The 20,692-nt window shown below is 36.6% G+C and overlaps 1 pseudogene across 1 annotated transcript in view; it reads left to right on the top strand.

Annotated features, from left to right (window-relative positions):
* LOC110261402 (tyrosine--tRNA ligase, mitochondrial pseudogene) overlaps positions 1-18,331 on the top strand; it is a 317,000-nt pseudogene extending 298,669 nt beyond the window's left edge. Inside the window, exons 10-11 of the transcript XR_014808620.1 lie at positions 14,254-14,394; positions 14,719-18,331. The product of XR_014808620.1 is annotated as a tyrosine--tRNA ligase, mitochondrial pseudogene (transcript). The remainder of the gene's footprint in view (positions 1-14,253; positions 14,395-14,718) is intronic.
* Positions 18,332-20,692: the final 2,361 nt, after the last annotated feature.

Raw genomic sequence — 20,692 nt, 5'->3', positions numbered from 1 at the left:
AAATCTATTATACTTGAGAAAAGGAGGGTATGGATATTTATAGCTTGAGAGATTTGTATATGGTAAATAATAAATTTCCATATGAATCGGTGGAAAAGATGATTTCACTTGTGAGTATATTAATTTTGAGACTTCGTATAGGACATATGGATGAGATGTCTGGAAGTTAGCTTTAGACACCTAGATAGTACAGCTGCTAACAAAGACTGATACCTGCATTTTTTTTTCTTAATCTTTAGAAACTTATGTCTTCAGATATCTCATTTAAGAAGAACTTGATTTTCACATCACTTCTTAATCAGAAAGGATGTGTATAGTTTGATCATACTTAGAAACTAGGCATGTTTTTAAGTAATTTCTTTCTATCCATGATATGGTATATCAGCTCTATTAAAGCTGCAGGCAAGAGAAGCAGCAGTAGCAAGGTGGTGGGATTGGAGTTCCAGTGTCTGACTCCAAAGAAACATCAATTTGAAATGTTATACACACTCAAAAATACTTTTACAAGAGTTAGGGATTCCAGGTGAGAGAGAAGAAAGGAGCAGAGAAATAAGAAAAGATTCATTGAAGAGGGTATGGGGAACAATCTTGCATTACCCATGTCACCCCTTCCCCAAACCTGGGCAGCTCAGCTACAAGAAAGATACCCTCTTCATTGGGGAAAGAATGAAGTAGACAACAGACTTTATTATGGATCCCGGCTTTAAGCCTACCTCAGTGGATTCCAGCAGCAGGTCAGCATCAGGACTTAGCTCATCCTCATGAACCAAGCCATCAGACCCACCTAAGTGTCGGGCCAGATTCCACAGACTCAGATTCAAGTTCCTTTCCAGAGCCAGGTTGGTCCCTGCAGACTCAGGCTCCAGGCCCACTCCTGTAGACCCAGTCTCTGGGCTTGACACAGTGGTTCCAGTCAAAGTTTGCTTCAGTGGTCCCTGGCACCAGGTAGGCACCAACAGACCAGGATCCAGGCCAACAGACATGAACTTATGTCCCAAGCCTGTCACTGTGGACTCAGCTTACAAACCTGTCCGTTGGACCCAAGTACCATATCTGTCCATGTAGACCCAGGCTTCAGGCCCATTCCTATGAACTCAGACACCAGGCTTGCCCGCCTGCTGGCCCATGTACCATATGAGTCTGCCCAAAGTCCTGACTCAGCGGCCCTTTCAGAATCTTTGGTCAAGATGATTGGCGAAGGGTTTAGCTGCTAAAGCCAGTTAGTAAAGACCTAAAAATATACCTACTTCTTCAAATGTGCAGATACCACAGAAACAGTAATAATCAGGAAACAGAATATCATCATGGCAGCAAATTAAGTGCCAAAAACTTACCATAAAGAAATGGAAATCCACGAACTGCCTGACCAAAAATTCAAAATAATCATTTCAAAGAAGCATAGTAAGCTGCAAGGGAACACAGACAACTAAACAAAATCAGTGAAACAATCCATGAACATCATGAAAATTTCAACAATGAGATAGAAACAAGATAAAAAGAATCAAACAGGAATTCTAGAACCGGATAACACAATGACTTGAACTAGAAATTTTTATTGAGAACTTCAACAACAGACACAAGAAAGCAGAAGAATCAGTAAGCTTGAATCAGTCATTTGCATTACCAAGTCAGAGGACATAAAGAAAAAAGAGTGAAATAAAGTGAAGAAAGTCTACATGATGGACTTGGAGGACATATTTGTGGTTGCCAAGGGGGAGGGGGAGGGAGTGGGAATCTGGGGTTAATAGATGCAAACTATTGCATTTGGAATGGATAGGCAATGAAATCCTGCTATATAGAATTGGGAACTATATCTAGTCACTTGTGATGGAGCATAATAGAGGATATAATGAGAAAAAGAATGTATATATATGTGTATGACTGGGTCACTTTGCTGTACAGTAGAAAATAGAACACTGTAAACCAGCTATGATGGAAAAAATTAAAATCATTAAAAAAATAAATAATTAAAATTTCCTTAGTCTAGAGAAGTAACTAAACATCCAGATCCAAGAAACCAAAAGAATTTCAAGTACACTCAATATTAAAGAATCTTAAATGATAAACATTTTAATAAATTCTGAAAAGTTAAAAAGGATTTCAATCACAGCAAAAAGAAAGCAATTTCTCAGATATAAAAGGATCCCCATGAGAACATAGTGGATTGGTCAGAAGAAACTTCACAGGCCAGGAGAGACTGGAATGATATATTCACGTTATGAGAGAAAAAAAATCCTATCAATCAAGAATACTATAGCTGGCAACACTGTTATTTAGAAATAAAGGATATTTTTTAAATCTCTTAGACAAACAAATACTGTGGAAGTTCATCATCATTATACCTACCTTAGTTGTATTTCTAAAAGAAATTCATCAAATTGGAATGAAAAGACGCTAGCTAACAATTTCAAAATATGTGAAAGTATAAAACTTACTGTAAAGGAGAGTATAGTCAAACTGTAATTGTAATGTATACATGTAAGGATAACCTGACCCACTTGCTGTACAGTGGGAAAATAAAAAAAAAAACAAAAAAAAAAACAAAAACAAAATACTGTAATACTACTACAATGATAATGTGTAAATCACTTTTAACTATGAAATTAAAGGAAGATAAAAGAGGAAGGAAGAAACAAGGAACTACAAAATAGAAAACAACAAACACACAGCCTGGATGGATAGATTTTTTTTAAAAAAATTCAACAACATGCTACTTACAAAAGACTGGCTTTAGCTTTAAAGAAACACAGCATAAATGAATCAATGGAAGAAGATGTTTAATACCAATTGTAACCAAAAAAGAGCAGGGCAGCTACACTTAGGCAAAATAGGCTTTAAATCAAAACTGTAACAAGAGACCAAGAAGGTCACTATATAATGACAAGAAGTCAATTCATAAAAAGAGTATATAACATTGTAAATTTGTAAACATCCCAAATTGGAGCACCTGTCACTTCAGTGGCTTGGGTTGCTGCTGTGGCATAGGTTCAGTCACTGCCCCAGAAATTTCCACATGCTGCAGGCATGGCCTAAATAAATAAATAAATAAATAAATAAGTTGGAGCACCTAAATGTACAAAGCAAAATTATAGAAAAGAAGGGAGATATAGGCAGTAATCATCATGGAAGTGCAAATCAAAACCACAATGTGATCTCACCTCACACCTGTTAAAATGGCTATTATCAGGAAGACAATTGATAACAAATATTGCAGGGGATGTTAAGAAAAAGAAACCGTTGTTCATTGTTGGCAGGAATTAAATTGGTACAGACATTATGGAAAAGAGTATGGAGGTTCTTCAAAAAATTAAAAGTGGAAGTAATGTATGATCCAGAAATTCTGCTTCAGGTTATATATCTAAAGGAAATAAAATAAGCATCTTAAAGAGATATCTGTACTCCCATGATCATTTCAGGAGCATTCACAATAGCCAAGATATGAGATCAATTAAATGTTCATCAGTGGGTGGATAAAGATGGATATATTATACACAATGGAATTTTATTCAGCCTTAAAAAAAGAAGAAATTCTTGTCATTTGCAGGGACACAGATGAACTTGGAGGATATTATATTAAGTGAAACAAATCAGGCAAGGAAAGACAAATACTGCATTATCCTCCTGATGTGTGGAATCTAGAACACTTGGACTCATAGAAACAGTAGAATAATAGTTACCAGTAGCTGGGATGGTATGGGAAATAGGGAGATTTTAGTCAGTGGGTATAAAGTTACAGTTACATAGAAAGAATAAGGCTAGAAATTTAATGTGCAGCATCGTGACTATGGTCAATCTGAAGGAATTAATATGAATACTGGAAATATACTGAGAGTAAATTTCAGGTGCTCTCATCTCACACAAAAAGTATGTAAGAAGATAGTATATTAATTAGCTTGACTATAAAATCATTTTACTATATGTTTATCAAATCATGTTTTATCTGAGATATACAATTATTAAAAAGTAAATTTATATTTTATATTAAAATTTATACATTGAATTTATATATTAAATTTTTTTAAATTCATAATTTTGGCATAGGTTCAAAAAAAAGTGGAAAAGTATGGCTGACAAGTAATTTTTTTTATATCCAAGTTTCCAGGAGAAAGGTTCAACAAGGCACCAAATAATCACACTGACAGATGATTTTTACCAAGGATAATTTGAAAGACTGTTTAAGCATGATAAAATCAATTTTCCTATTTTAAAAAAGAAAAGTAGATAGTAACTTTCTTGGGGGCCTAAATGCAACCTAAGACTTTTTTTTTTTTTTTTTTCCACTTCTTGATCCTTAATAGACTTTGAAACTATTAGAAAACTAACTCAGGGAATTTATACTCTTCACTAAGTACTCTAGAAAACCATTATTTACTTCAAAGTGCTTGAAACTATTTTACCTGGAAATAAAACCAGTGTGGGCATCTAATTTTAATATGCCGATTACCCTGATCTGTAGCCCTGTACACAGCTAAGGATGAGTAAGACATTTCAGGTTTTCAAGAATCAGGTAGTCTATTTGGGTTGAGAATCTGTAACTTGAGGGATTGTTTGTTTTTTGTTTGTTTGCTTTTCACTTGCAATGGACTATATTCAGGGGGAGTTAAGGAAACAATGGAATGAGAGCTAAAAAAAAAACAGAGAAAAACACCAGGTGTTGCAAGTCCGAGACCCCCTAGAACTCCTCATCCTCATCTTTGCTATCAATATACTCTTTGCCCATTTTCTAATAATCTTCTCCAGGAAAGCCAGGTCCTCTCTGGCCCCAGAAAATTCCCCTTTCTCCATGCCCTCACCCACATATTAGTACACAAATGCCCACCTGGCATATAGAACAGCATAGGAAGGAGAACAAATCATACAATGCTTAAAGGGATTGAGATATAAAAAAAAAAAAATTATCTTTGCCTTCCTCTGTTCTAGATGTGCTGAAAATACAGAAGCTTATTCAGTACAAATAACGTCCATATGATTATTCCATTTAATAGATGAGTGAACCGAGGCAAAGAAAGTCTTAATAACTTGCTGAAACTCATGTAGCTAGTGAATTATTCATGGTTCTCCAGAAAAACGGAACTAGCAGGATGTATGTATGTGTATATGTATATGGTATGTGTTAAACAATGCTCATGCAGTTGTGGGAACTGGCAAGTCCAAAACCTGTAGGACAGGCTGAGAGACTGGAGACTGGGGGGAAAGCTGATGTTACAGCTCAAATCTAGAGGTGGAATCCACTCTCCTTAGGAGACCTCAAGTCATTTTCTCTTAAGGCCTTCAACTGATTGGATGAATCCCACCCACTTGAAGGAGTATAATTGCTTTACTCAAAGTCTACCAGTTTAAGTATTAATCTCATCTAAAGAATACCTGTTCAGCAACATCTAGGTACTGTGGTCTAGCCAAATAGACACATAAGATTAACGAATATAAACCCAAGCAGGGCTCACAGAATCCTTAAAAAGCTCCAAAGGAGAAGAGTGAAGAAGTAGTGACAAAGAAAGTGATTTAGCGACTTAACCTGAAGGAGAGTATATGAAGTATTTTATTTCCTTTCCACAGTCCATTCTTCTAGAAGTCTATTATTTTTATCTTCTTGAGTTAATGCTACCAAAGTGTTCATTGACAATAGACAAAATTTCACTATTTCCCAATGATTTTGTTTTCACCATGGGATAGCATGATAGATTAAGAAGGTGCACATATATTCGGAGCCAGTTCATGTTTCTGTGTTAGGTTCTCCCAGTACTGGTGGCATGTGGGCAAGACAGTACATTTCAGTCTCATGAGGTTTTAAAAATTCGTAAAGTAGTGTAATAATAACTACCTCATAAAAAATTTTTGAAAGTTGATTGAAAAAAATCAGATAATGTACCAGATTCACTTTGTGTCATACAATTAATCATCCAATAAATTCTAATTCTTTTTCCATTAAAACATACACAGTTGGTGGAATGATTTCGAAACTCAATTAAAATAGTTCTATTGGTAGAATTTTAATTTCAGTAATTAGAGGAGATACTGTGAAGAAAAAGATGTCAGTCTTTTCCTTCCATTTATCTATATATCTATCCATTTTCCTGTTATAATCTATCTTAAAAAGAGAAAGAAAATTATATTCATATAGTACTTATTCCATACATGAAGAACTGTACAGGGAAGGCACATGTAATAGACATCATTTTATTTGACAATTCAACAAATATTTATTGAGTGTATACTATGTACTAGGCACATTTATGCCCATGCTAAGTGGCCTCATAGTACTTTTTATCCTCATTTTACAAAAAATTAAATATTTCATTCATATCAGATAGGTAAGAAATAGTAAGGATGGTTAGAACTCATGACTCTTTACTCTCACTGACCTCATTTCTTACCATGTAACTTCCAGGCACTAAAATAATCTACATAAATCAGTCCTATAGATGTGACTCCAAGATGAAGGTTGTAAGAAATATGTGCTTGGTCCAGTCAGGTCTCACTCAGACTATTTCTGATTTTCTTTTATTGATTAGCTTGCTTCACAGTGATTGGTAACATCATAATACTGCTTATTTGCCAGGGTACCAATATCATTTAAAAATCATGTTTCTAACATAAATTTAACTAATTTTAAAACAGAAGCACTCCTATGATAAGAATAAAGATAATTGTTGTTACCTGATGCACTAGCCATGAAAATTAATTAAATAAATCTCCCAATTGCCCAGCCTATTAATATTGAAGAACTCATATGTGAACAGATGGACTAGATTTGGCAGTTTTTTCCACAATCTTTAAAAAAATATATCCTGACAGAATCTGTGCAACCCTGCCATATTCCATTTCAGCCAGGCTTGTTTTAGCTAATCAAGCTTTCCAAAAACTTAAAAGTGTTACTCAGAACTTGAAGCAAACAGAGTACTTTTTATAGTGCAAACGACATGCGAGCCAGTGGTCACATGGATTGCATATGTGCTTCAGACTGTCACACAGGCAGGAACAGGGTTCCTGATAATTGCTCTCAGTTCTGAAATTTAAGTCAAAAACTAATAATAATAATTCCATTGTAATGGCATTCCCCTTGCATTATGCATCATGAGTGGGGATATACATGGTCCTAGTCATCAGTGCTTGAAATGTACTGCTCTTGGTAAGGAAATATGTCCACTCTCTATGTAGGTACAGGAAATAATGCCAGCATCAAGGAGAGAACATTGGACCCAATATGGGGTCTCTCTTAAAATGTCATCTCAGAGCAATCTAAGAATATATATTTTTTGAGTATAAGTACAACATGAGTCGGACTTGAGAGGACAATTTAAATATGTTATATATTTAGTCCCTGGGATAACTTTGAAACCCCGTGTTACAGATTAGGATACTGAAGTTTAGAGAGATTAACTCACCACAATGGAGCCAAGATTTGAGTTCATTTTGTCTAACTCAAAGTCCAGACTCTAATCCACTAAACCACACACTCTCTAAGTAGGCTGGTGAAAAGTAAGGGTAGAAAATGAATAAGATATAATATTTACAGTATCTTATGTTGTCTATTAAATAAATATCTGTGGTGGGTGTTTTATGTATATACTGTTATATTACCATATTAGGGAGGTAATATCTTCATTCTGAGGTCAGGAAAATTAAGTTTCAAACAGGCTAGGTAATGTATCTTGGAGAACACAGGTGATAGTAAATGAGGCTAGGATATAAAAACAGATCAGTTATCCTCCTAACATTGAAGTCCTATTATGGTGCACATAGACATCCAAGACTAAGCCCCAAATTGGGGAGTTGGCTTTCAATGTCTCCCTCAATGTCATGAAATCAGGGCTAGAGGGAACTAACAATCTGAGTGACAAATATCAGAGTTGAAGAAAAGGGTTTTACACCAATAATTCTGCTTTCGTAGGGAGTGTGTTGAGTTAAAGACTTGTTAGAAATACATATATCTGGGCCAGTATAAAATTCTTCCCTCTCTGTAATACTAACACACGCATGTATACACAAATACTCATCTTAATTTTATATACGTTTTTATGCATCTGTTAATTCAATAACATGTATTGGGTGCCTAATACAGGAAAAGAGTGAATATTAAAATTTAAACATTATGGTCCAAAATTTCAAAATCTAACACTCTAGTAGGTGGAATAGATACTTAAAACTTTCTTTAAAAAAAAGTTTATTCTCCTCAGAAGGAAGTTCCAAATTAAGCGTTGTTGCTGTTTTAAGAAAGAAAAACTGGATGAAAAATCAGTTAGGGAGTCATGGGGACACATAAATTTATACTGGGCCTTCGTTTAAAAGCAGTCACGATTTGACTATATAGAACCTGAGAAGTTGAAATGATTTTGTCCTATTAAAAATTCTCTTAAAAACCATTAATATGATTCATTTCTTTGTGTGTGGTTTGTTTCTTTGTTTTTTGTTTTTGTTTTTATTTGTTTGTTTGTTTTGTTTTGTATTTTGTCCTTTTATGGCTGCACCCGTGACATATGGAGGTTCCCAGGCTAGGGGTCTAATCGGAGCTGTAGCCACCGGCCTGCACCACAGCCATAGCAATGCCAGATCTGAGCCAGTGTCTGCGATCTACACCACAGCTCACAGCAATGCCAGATCCTTAGCGAGGCCAGGGATCAAATTCACAACCTCATGGTTCCTAGTCTGATTCGTTTCTGCTGTGTCATGAGAGGAACTCCTCTTTGTTTTTTAAATGGGAAGGTAAAGAGTGAATTCGTACAGTCATAGAACAGAAGCTCAGAGATTTTATATTAATTATATATATTATTATTAGTTAATATATTAATTCATCAGTTAATTTTGAATTAGTTGCTCTTGATACATAACTGATATCAGTATAATTATGACTATGTATTAATGGTAATTAATTAATGATTTAGAACTTATTTAAATTTTTGATTTTCCTCTTAGTTATTCAGCTATGTGAAGGCAAGTACTCATTATCATTGGGGTAGATCATGGAAAGTAATCCATAAATATTTGTTGAATGAATGAATGAGTGAATGGGAAAAGTATGCCACCTTTTTCTCTCTGGAATATTGGAAACTTGATTTAGCATATGAAAGATTCTGGGGAATTTGAAAAGGAAGGTGAACTTTGGGACTTAATAGTGACTAAGATAGTTCCAACTGATAAAAACTATTTCAGAGCTTTGCATTATCTTTGAAAGAAGAGTGTATTTTTTTTTTCATAACAATGATTTATGTTCATGGAAGTAGATTTTATTCCTTGAACATAAGCAAAAGCAAGCAAACAAAAAAGAAAGGATGAAATAAAGTTTAGCACCAATAGGTTGAGAATGCTAGGGAATTATAGTTATAAAACTAGATGGCAAAAATTACTAGTATATCTGTCCTAAATGAACTATCTCTTTCAAGCAATGTCAGATAAGCTGTCTGGATATCAAGTAGCACTAAAAGATCAGGGGCTGTAAATTACTCAGTGATCATTTCTATTGACTAAATTCAGAATTTATGAGTAGAAATGTTCTAGTTGCTCTGGATGGTGAATAACAAATTTGCAATACATTTGGCTGAGATTCCCTTGGAAAATCTCCAGCAATATTAAATATGTCAGACTTTCTTAGAACTTTCATTACAGATAAATTCTCTGCATAAAGATCAAAAAGCACTCTACAGGGAGTTCCTGCTGCAGCACAGGGGTTAATGATCCTGCTTGTCTCTGTGGAAGTGCCAGTTCCATCCCCAGCCCAGCTGGTTCAGGACCTGGCATTGCTACACCTGTGGTGTAGGTCTCAGCTCTGGGTGAGATCTAGTCACTGGCGTCACAACTTCCATATGCCGCAGGTATGGCCAAAAAAGAAAAACAAACAAAAAAAGCACCCTCCGAACTGACCCTTCCTATAGGTTGGTTAGCTTATACCCTGTAAAAAGAAGCACAAGGCAGCATCTGAACAGTTAATTATTTATAGAAAGTCATTCTAAGTGAATTCATCTATATTCTACAGGAGTTCTGGTTATTTCTCCACTCCCATAATTTAAAGAGATAGTTTAAAAGATCTTATTTACTTTAATATTACACAAATCAATGTGGCTAAAATATATAATTGTTTTGCAGAATCTTTTATATTGTTAAATACTCCTTGAAAATACTAACGGCAGCCTAATATTGTGTCATACATACATAATATTAAGTTTTAACCAATCAAGTATTATTAGATATTAGGTTGTTTCTGGGCTTTTCTTTTTACTGTAAAAATAATTCTGAGTATCCTTTTACATAAAAGTTTGACAAACTTATGGTTATTTCTTTGAAATCCCAAAGTCTGAAAGAGTATGTGTATGTGTAAGTTTATCAATATACATTGCCAAATTACTTTCAGAGACTATATACTAAAAACAATGGGATAGAGGAGCATTCTTTACATGAGTAACTAACTTCACTAGGCACTACCCTTCAAAAAATGGATTTTGGCTGATTGAAGAAAAACTAGGTATTTTTATTTTAAGGTATGGTATATTTCAGTACTGAGTTTATATTGTGCTGTGTTTGTATATCTAATCTATTACAAATGACTTACTCCTGCATATATATGTGTGTGTGTGTGTGTATATATATATATATATATATATATATATATATATATTGCTTTTTAGGGCTACACCCATGGCATATGGAGGTTCCCAGGCTAGGGGTTAAATTGAAGCTACAATTGCCAGCCTATACCACAGCCACAGCCACACGGGATCTAGCAGTGTCTGTGACCCACACCACAGCTCACGGCAACTCCAAATCCTTAACCCACTGAGCGAGGTCAGGGATCAAACCCACAACCTCATGGTTTCTAGTCAGATGCGTTTCCACTGTGCCATGACAGGAACTCCACTCTTGCACATTTTAAATCAAGTTAGTTGTTATGGCTGTTGTCATTTTGTGTGTGTATACGTGTTACTGATTTGTAAGGTATTCAGAACATTAGCTGTTTCATTGATTTGTTATAAACATCTAATCTTACTCTGTTCTCCTTACTTGTTATCAAACCATGTCAGCTCTATCTTCTAAAACATTTATTTGATTCTTCTCAAGCTCATTGTCATGAGCTGAATCCAGGTCACTTTTTCTACCTGAATTAATTCAACAACTTCTGAACTTGATTCCCTCCTTCTGGTTTGAATATTCTCACTTATACCACCACACAGTAAGTATTATCGTATTCAAACAATTCTCATCAAGATGATCTCTTTTATAAAAGCTTCACATGGTTTTCTCTTTTTCTTAGGATAAAGTCCAAACAATTTAAAGTGGTTATAAAACCTTCAAGATCTTGCCTCTGTTTTCATCAGCACAATTTTGACCAATAATCTCCCTTCTACTGTACATCCAAACATGCAGTGCATCTTTCACTTCCTCAAATGTGCCATTATTTTTCCTATCTGGATACGTCCAAGAAAAAAAAAAAAAAGACCTTGAGAAAATAATTTGAATGTAAACAGTGTATTTACCAGGTGATACCAGGTAGCCAATTCAGTTGAGTTAATGAGAAATTTACTATCATGAGCAACAGATCAGAGCCTCTGGAATGCTGTAGGATCTAGGGTATTTATCTACTATCTTTTATCCTCATTTTTGTCAGCTCTATTCAGGAAGGCCATCAAGAAGATTGACCACAATTTAACATAGGGGCTGGTCCTGGACCATTGGAAGTTGCCTATTCCTTTCCCTCTACTTTGAATATACATTGCATTTTTTCTTACCCACTTCCAGAAGCATCCCCAAGGATACAGCTTTAAAATAGAAATATGATGTTGATACTATAAAAATGGTATCTGTGACAGACCCAGTTAAGTTCTATATATACATTTTTATGATTTGACAGGTGGCTGCAGAATGTACTCATCTTGTGGCCATCCAAAACAAGCCTCGTAAGTCAGTCCACTTGCTAATTAAATCTGCCATCTACCATTTGGAGTAATCAGCCTCTTTATTTTGGTCTTTCCTTTCCTTCTGAATATGGGGGCTGATTTGAGGTTATACCTGGGAAGCTCCTGGGGCTGCAGAGCAACAGTTGGTAAGCCAGACAGGAGACCGGATAAATGAGTTATGAGATGGATCCTTGGAGGAAATCTCAAGTTGGGCATTGACCTCCATGTAGGGAGGAATGACTCTTATATGTTAGATGCTTGTGGACTACTGTGTAAGTAGAGGGATACCTTGAAGATACTGTAATGCATCTGTTTGAGGAACTGTGCATAGTGCACTGTGACAAAGAAATGAAGGGAGCTAGCTTCTACTTCAACTGGACACATGCCCAACTAGAGGCTGAAACTCAAATTAGAAAGTTAAGAGACCTAAGATTAGAGAAGGGCATGCAGTTGTCCACTACTCTGGGATAGCAGACAAGGTGGAAGAGCAGGATTATAAATTAGAGACTTTAGCAGGCTATTTTGCAAAGCTAGGAGAGCAAAAATTCCTGTGGATTAAGATCCAGGCACTTGTGACAAAACCTGATTAGACTACTAAAAAGTGAAATCTCGGGGAAGGTGATGAGAATGAAGAGGAGGATGTTGTAGTGATCGCTGAGGAAACAGAGAAAATACCCCTTATACAAGGGAAATTTTTAAATAATGATTACTTTAAAACACCTAAGTGGAAATTTAGATTCTTTCTGTGTCTCTTGAAGTTGTTAAATCTTATCATGTCTTTGAAATGTATACACCCCAGGAGATAACCAAAACATTGCCCACTGAGACTAAAGAAAAAAGGGGGGGGAGGCTTTTTAAAATATATACTTCTGGGAGTTCCCCTCGTGGCGCAGTGGTTAACGAATCCAACTAGGAACCATGAGGTTGCGGGTTCGATCCCTGCCCTTGCTCAGTGGGTTAACGATCTGGCGTTGCCATGAGCTGTGGTGTAGGTCGCAGATGCGGGCGGCTCGGATCCGGTGTTGCTGTGGCTCTGGCGTAGGCTGGCAGCTACAGCTCCGATTAGACCCCTAGCCTGGGAACCTCCCATATGCCGCGGGAGCGGCCCAAGAAATGGCCAAAAAATAAATAAATAAATAAAATATAGACTTCTATAGACGTTCCCTTGCCCAGAAATCTAGTCCATAGCTTCCATGAAATCACAAATATCAGCAAAAAGCTTTAGTCATGTGTGTTGTTGATGCATGGCTAAAGTTTTGGAATGAAAGCTATAGGGCTTCTGTTTGTGTCTGTCTATACCTGTTTATGTATATCTATAGATGTATTATATATATATATATGATGTTTTTCTACCTTCATAATATTAGCAAAATTGATTTATAAAACTAAGCATTTTATAAAACTATTAGAAACATTAAAGCTGAAAGAAAATGACTAAATGTGAAAAATAGGTTAAAAATAGAATTTTTTTTAACATGAGAAAAGCTATGAAGAACACAGATTTTGTTTGGTTTGTGGGTTGGTTGTTTGGCTTCTGGTGAAAAGAAAAAAGTAATTTTGTTCTAAAGTAAAATAATACTTTTTGCAGGGTTTTAGGAAAAAAATGACAAATAAGGTTTGTGGATAAAGAACATTGCAAAAGGAATTTTATATGTTGTCAAGCTAAAATTATAATAGGTTTATTGAAGTTAAAAAGGAAAAAAGAGGAATATTAATATGAAAATGCTTTGGTACAATATTAGAATTCGGCTTTTTCTCTTAATTTTCTTAGGTCTGCTCTTAAAAGGAAATTGTAAACAAAGGCTTTTCTTTACTTTTAGTATAATCTGCCTAAGAGCAAAATTTCTGTATTTTGTCTTTATCAGGTTTTTAAATTATTTAAGAAAACTGAGTCTTCTCTATTAAAAGAGCTAAGTTTTCACAACCATGTAACTTTTCATATGTGTTAAATATCATTATCAAATAAGAAATGACACCAAACTTCCTTTAGGGTATATATGTAAGAAAGTCCTAAAAATTTGATATGTTCTGATATGATGTTATATCATAATTTTAAAATCTATAACAGAAATAACCCAATTCCCTTTCAATTACATTATAACAAACTCATCAAATATTTAACAGTGGCCATTTTAAGTCTTTTCTTATTTTCAGAAAATTATCTGATGCTTTGGTAAAATGTCTTCTTACAAAAATGCTTCATCTTCAAGAAGGTTCATGGAAAATACTTTGACAAGTAGAGGTTTCTGATAACTAAGATCAATTTGCCTTTGTGTGAGAGGGACAACAATAAATCATCTCTCAAGTGCTTTAACAGCCCCACAGTAGATGGTAGCCTGAGACATGTCCCTGTTCTCCTTCCACACAGAATGGGCCCATTACATTGATGATATAATGTTAATATATGAAGACTTGCCTCTGCTTCAAGATGCTGGGCAAAGCTTTGATGGAACATCTTTGAGGAAGAAGATGGGTGGTCCACTCACATAAATTCAAGGTACTACTTTAAGTGCTGGGAAGTCACTTGGTCAGGTAAGATGTGTGTTGTCCTAGAATTTGTGTTTCATAAGATGCAAATCTACCTAAGCCATAAGAAAATAGAGGAGATGTGAGGCTTCGAAGGGATGTATTGGTTTTAGAGGAATTCATTCCCTCTTCAGCATAGCACCTCCATTACTTATGACCTCTGGTAAAGAAAGGACAGGTGTGGGAGTGGGGGTCAGAGCAGCAAGCCACCTTTGGAAAGGAAAAAGATACGAGTGAAACAGATTAAAGCTCTGGATATCTCCCAAGCATAGCTAATGTTTGAATTAGGTGTGTCTGACTCTATAAGGTATGGATCAGTGCCTATGGCAGAGACAGCAGAAGAGAGAAGTGCCCCTTGTCTCATCCTTGGAAAGAGACAGAATCCCAATATACCTGCATAAAGCAACAGTGTCTAGCAATGCACAGAACTCCTCCAAGTGGAGTCTCTAAAAAAGGTAAAAAACTGCAGCAGACAATGGGCTAAACTCTAAGCACTTTGTCAAGTGATCACTCATGATTTTTGGTCTTTAACTCTTTCCACTGAGATGGGCTGTTCTAAAGAGATCAGTCCTATAGCTTGGACAATGGGAAGATGAAGGATGGATGATTGTGGATAAGTTCTGTGGAGTCAGGAAATGTGGAAAGGTATTTGGGCTCACCTGCAGGAGCCTGAGCCAGTCCTCACTATTTTCTGTGTTCATAAGGCACTGACACCCCCTGGGAATCAGGAAGCCAGTGCCATAGCTCAGGTGCAAGGCCTAGGAACTGATGCTTCACTAAATGCAGCAGATTGGTACATAGAAAGAGTAGAGATGGAAGTACCAGGTGAGATGGCATAGTGCCAAGGATAACAGATTTCCCTTGAAATACAGTGTCCTGGTTAATGCAGTAGCAGCATGTCCTGTGTGTTCTAAACAATACACAAGGCAACTGCCAAAGGAGTCTAAGGCCATTCATCAGAGTTCCCAACTGGTGAGAGATTGGCAAATTGATTATATCAGCCTCTTTTCTGAGAGTAAATGTTATAAATATGCCTTGGTTTGTGTGGACACTGAGTCTGCTTTCACTCAAGCTTTCTCATGTCACTGTGCAAACCAGGCTTCCATTATTAGGGGATGAGAGAACCTGAGTTCCAGGTATGGATACCCTCCCTGAATAGATATCAATTGAGGTTCACATTTCAAAGGTCATGATGTGCAGGGATGGGCAAAAAAACATACACGGCTTTGAATAGAGGGTCCATCTTCCCTATAACCTGCAAGCAGCAGATTAAACTGCTAAAGGTAAATCCCGTTGGCCAGGGGAATAAAGTGTTGATGCAGGCTTTAATAAATTTGAATAAGCAACCAGTAGGGCCTCTGGCCCCATAAGCCAGACCAGGGGATCTCTGCTGATGCACCCAATACCATAAAGTTATGGAAGTGCAGGAAATGGCCATTTTTCTGACTGTCACCATGTACCAACATGTTATGTTGCTGAGAACTCGGAGCCTTATCACAACTGGGACAGGAATTATCTAACAATTTGCAATGGGATGTTGCTCTGAGGTGGATGACTAGGGGTTCTGGTCTGGCATATACTGCCCCCAGTCCATCTCTTCACACCTGACAAGGTTGCCTCCCCTGGACAATGTATAACCAGGCCAAGTGCCTACAGCTGCCAGTCTCCCTCTTCTCAAGGCCAAGTGGGAACACGCTGTCTCCCACTGGCACAATGGTTTGGCTGCCATCTTTTTTTCTTCTGCTGGCCTGGAGAACATTATAGTCCTTGGTGAATTTGCCCACCAAGCTCCAAACAGTCTTATATGCTTACACCTGATGAGTCTGTTAATATGTTGTCCTCATTAAATAACATGAAGACACGCATGAGTACCCTGAGTGATCCAGCTTCTGGACTAGGGGACTTAGTAAATCAATGGTCTAGATATGGGGCTTCAGTGGAAAAAGTTGTCACTGATTTTGGAAATTGTTTTCCTAACATTTGTTTTCTCTTCATGTGTCCATATTGTTGCTGTGGCATCTGCCTCAGATGCAGCCAGACACTGCCAAACTAGCCACCTAGCCACCCCCATGCTAGTGAAACCCTTTGCTGAACACTCAAGGCACACTGAAGAAGGGGGGGGGGCATGTGATATAGTAAGAGTCAGTCATAAAGGGTGGAGTGTTGTGGGAGGTCACTGAAGAGATGTGACCACTAGTTGATCCATGATCTGGACTTGAGTGATTGTAGGCTCATTCTCTCCCCTGTCCTCAGAATGTGCCTTTCTCATTCCTAGAAACTGTCCCAAGGACACAGACTTGAGATAGCAATATGGTGTTGAGACTATCTGGAGAGTGTATGAATGAACCCAGTTAAGGCCTCTGTATGAACTTTTAAGATTTGGCAGGTGGGTACAGAGATTCACTCAGCTTGTCACTTCCCAAGATAAGTCTAGTAAGTTCTCTTCCTTATTAAACCTGCCACCTACATCTGGTCTCCTTCTTTCTTTGGTCTCTCTTTGGCCTTTACATATGGAGGCAGGTTTCCTGGCAGATTACCACCAGGGAAACTTCTGAGTTTTGGAAGCAACAAGCTCCCAGGCAACCAATGTTGGCCTGGCCTGAGTATGGGCCAAACCAGAGCTGACTCATACTTTAAGCAGTGCCTATAAGCTATGATAATATTAGAGGCCTTCAAAGAAGTTTTAATTTATTTTAAACTTGTAAATAATAAATATAATACAGTACAAACTATACTTGTCTTATATCAACATAGTCATAGAGTAGAATGTTTAATACAGTTTCTGGAAGAAGGGGCCTATGAGGACCCACTAGTCTAGGATCCACAGAAGACATAATATGGCCCTAGGATAAACATGCTTTTACAGGCAGAAAGCCCTCAGGCACAGAGTCATGGATGCATAGAAAAGGCCATTACAGCATCTGCTACAGAGGACTCACAATTGTTAAAATATTTGGTCTTTATGAAACACCCATTCTTTGTCAAGTGCTCCGTACATTTTCCTTGAAATAGTCCCCTGATATATACACAGACACTCTCAGAAATGCTTTTGATAAATTCTATTTATTCCTCAGTTTCAAGTTTAAAAGTCACTGCATTTGGAAGGCATTGTATGATCCTGAGGCCTGGATTATATGCAGTTTTTATGTACTTTTGAGATCTCCTTATATTTCTCCTATTTCTGTGCTTTTTACATTGGGAACTTCATCTTTATTTGCACTCCACCCTCTATTATATGATATATCCTGTGAGGATAGGATCCATTTCTATACATGTTTGAACCACATGAGCAGCGTGATTGGCACATAGCAGGCAATCAGGTAATTCTGGAAAAGTTAAAATGGTTAGAATTTATAAACTTGTTCTTAAATTGTCAAAAGAGAGTGTACTGGATGTGTTATATCAAGTTGGCTGAGGCCAGACACTGTTTTCCAGGGTCACTTTCCTTGTGCACTGCTGAGTAAAAATTAGGCAAAGAGGAAAAATACATGAGATTTGGCAGGAGTAAATCAGAAACCATTATCTCAAAAGATGGTCACAATCAACCAGAGTGGCAGAGGTACCCAGCTTTTCCTCACTCTTCTCTCTTTCACATTCACTTTATCTTCCTGACTGCTGCCCATGCTGATCAATAGTAGACTTAAGCCCACCAGTAAGGACCTGGCTGAGAACCTGCATCCATGCTAGCTAAACACAGATCAACTCTCAGAGGTGGCAGTCTCAATAGAGCTTTGTGGAAAGTCCCTCTTCATTGTCCCTCTCTGGTGTCCAAATGTATATGACTTCTTGCTTTAGATATACTGGTTACTGACTGTTTCTCTGAGTCTCTCACCCCCAGTTTCCGGATCTTTACTGCCTCAGTTTTTCCATATTTTTTATGTCAAATTCTTGTAATAAATCCATTATTCCCATAATATAAACATAGGACCTGTTTTTACTCCTCTGAATTCTGATAGTGGCAATATATTATGTAATTGTATGGCTGTACCACAATAAGTTAAACTATGTCATATATGTCAAATATTTACTTGATTCTCACCTTTTCCATTTTAACACTGTGATTTATTCCCATCATGGGTATTTTACATTGTTGATTCTGATTACATTTTTAGGCTGTAAGATCCCTACTTGTCATGTTTCTTACTTTTTTTGGTAATCATTCTTGATAAAGAATTGGAAAAATTGTTTTTATGTTCTGTTTTTACAAATGTCACAGGATGTCATTGTGAACTTTTTTCTGTCAGCTTTGGCCAACACACGGTAGGTAGCTGGAGAATTATATAGCAAGTAGCGAGCATTCTCTCAGTTCAAAGTGAGGCAGTAGACCATTGTTGCTGGACCCAATAAGAATGTAATTTAAAAAAAAAATGTCTCACTTAACACAACTCTGAACTTGAATATCTAAAAAACTTGAGACCTGGCCAGAATAATTTTCTACACGAGTTTCCCTCTGAGCCCCCTGCTGCCCTGAAGAACGTGAGGGGTCTCAGGGCTGTAGGAAGGAAGTCGTTCTATGTCCTCAAATCTAATGGAAGGAACTTTCAGAGAGCCACATAGAAATTTTATATTTATCACTGGAGTCTTTTTTGAGGAAAGGCAGTGGGGTAGAAGAGCTAAAAATAATGATATTTGTCCCACATCCAAAAGACTTAACAACCTGGGACTGGAAAGGCCCTTATAGTGGCAGAGGGAATAAAGATGGATACATTAGGCAGAAGCTATGCATGGAGATCTAAGTAAGACTCCTTATCCAGATGCAGGCTACATTGTAGGGAGTCAGCAGGAATCGTCTTCCAAGGGACTTTGTCCAAAATAGTCATTTGGAGTTATGGCATGACTCTCATAGAAAGAGTTGTGTTGGACAGACTGTAGAATGCCAGGAACTGGGGCTGGAATAAAAAATAAGCCAGAGAAAATCCAGCCCATTACACAACTTTCAGTTGGATGTTTCCAGTGAGAAAAACTCTAAAAAACTCTTGGAAATATTTATGAGAGAGAAAGTCACCTTTCAGATTAAACATTTGCAAGACGCATCAATAACAGATCACATATGACCCAGTAAAATAAGACTTTTTTAGTCTCTTAGATTATCTCTTCTGCCCTGTTCATGGTGAAACCAGAGGGGTCAGAAACAACAATTCCGATTATGGTGCAGAAGTACAAGGGAAAGAGGTATCAAGCAAAAAAAAAAAAAAAAAAAAAAAAAAAATGCAGAAGAGGTTGGGTAGACCTTTTCTCCACCATTGCAGGCTCCCCAGACTCAAGCTGTTCCAAGTTATTGAGAAAAGAGAAAATACAACTTGACATGATGTTCAGAGTTTCCTTACTGAACCCTGGTGTTTATTGTTATAGCTAAACTGTGGCTGTTCCTTTGGCTAAAATGATCAGAATATGTTTTTATGTATAAGAATCACTAAAAAATTAGAGTAGACTGGGGTTCCAAGATGCAAAAAAGGAGTCCATGGATTTAGATTTAAAATGAAAAATATTCTATGAGCCCTATGAAAACCTATACTTTCAACATAATGGTTATAGTCGATTTTAGTTATAAAACTCACAAAAGCCTCAAGCCTGACGATTAGCTCTACATATGCAAAAAGGTCATGTTACTCCTTAAACTATTACAAAAGGGTGGAATTCACCAAAAAAACAAAAAGCAGAGTTCCATATGTATTATATGAAAAAAAATCACACTTTAAAATAATTGCTTCATTTTATGTTTTTAAATAGACGGAGTAAATATAGTCTTCAAAACTCATTAAATTTATGATTTTATTCTAAAGACTGTAATAATTTGGCCATGTAATTCTAAGCCAAGAAATAAATATCTATACACTAATACATGAGAGCATAATATAAATATGTAATGTGGTATAAAGTTTAGACTGAATTATTGTGATCAATATTATTGTTGTACACTGACAAAAAGATAGTTTGTTTTTGCTATAGACAAAATTATATTCACTGACCATCAATGTAATGTGCCAAAGGGCATGCATTTCAAAATGAAATACTTATCTGTTCCTTGTCAAAGAAAATGACTTCCATTACCTATGAGGAAATGCATTGTGTATGAAGGGCACCATAAAATTAAAAAAAAAATCTATTTACCAACATAAATTATTTTTGGACACACAAAGAAGTAGAAAGAGTATTTGTCATAGAAGCCATTGGACTTAAGTTTGATTTCACTCGTTTACTAACTGTTGGTCTTTGAAAAGTCATGTAATTTTTTTGTATATGGCATCTGATCAGAAAAATAACATAAAAGGGAGTTCCCA

Source organism: Sus scrofa, chromosome 6 (genome assembly GCF_054392235.1).
Source record: "Sus scrofa isolate SSC_HxYL_T2T_F1_AM1 chromosome 6, Sscrofa_HxYL_maternal_Yorkshire_Landrace_v2.0, whole genome shotgun sequence".
Lineage (NCBI taxonomy): Eukaryota > Metazoa > Chordata > Mammalia > Artiodactyla > Suidae > Sus > Sus scrofa.
The sequence above is the reverse complement of the archived record's forward strand: the minus strand, read 5'-3'. Positions and strand labels throughout refer to the sequence as shown.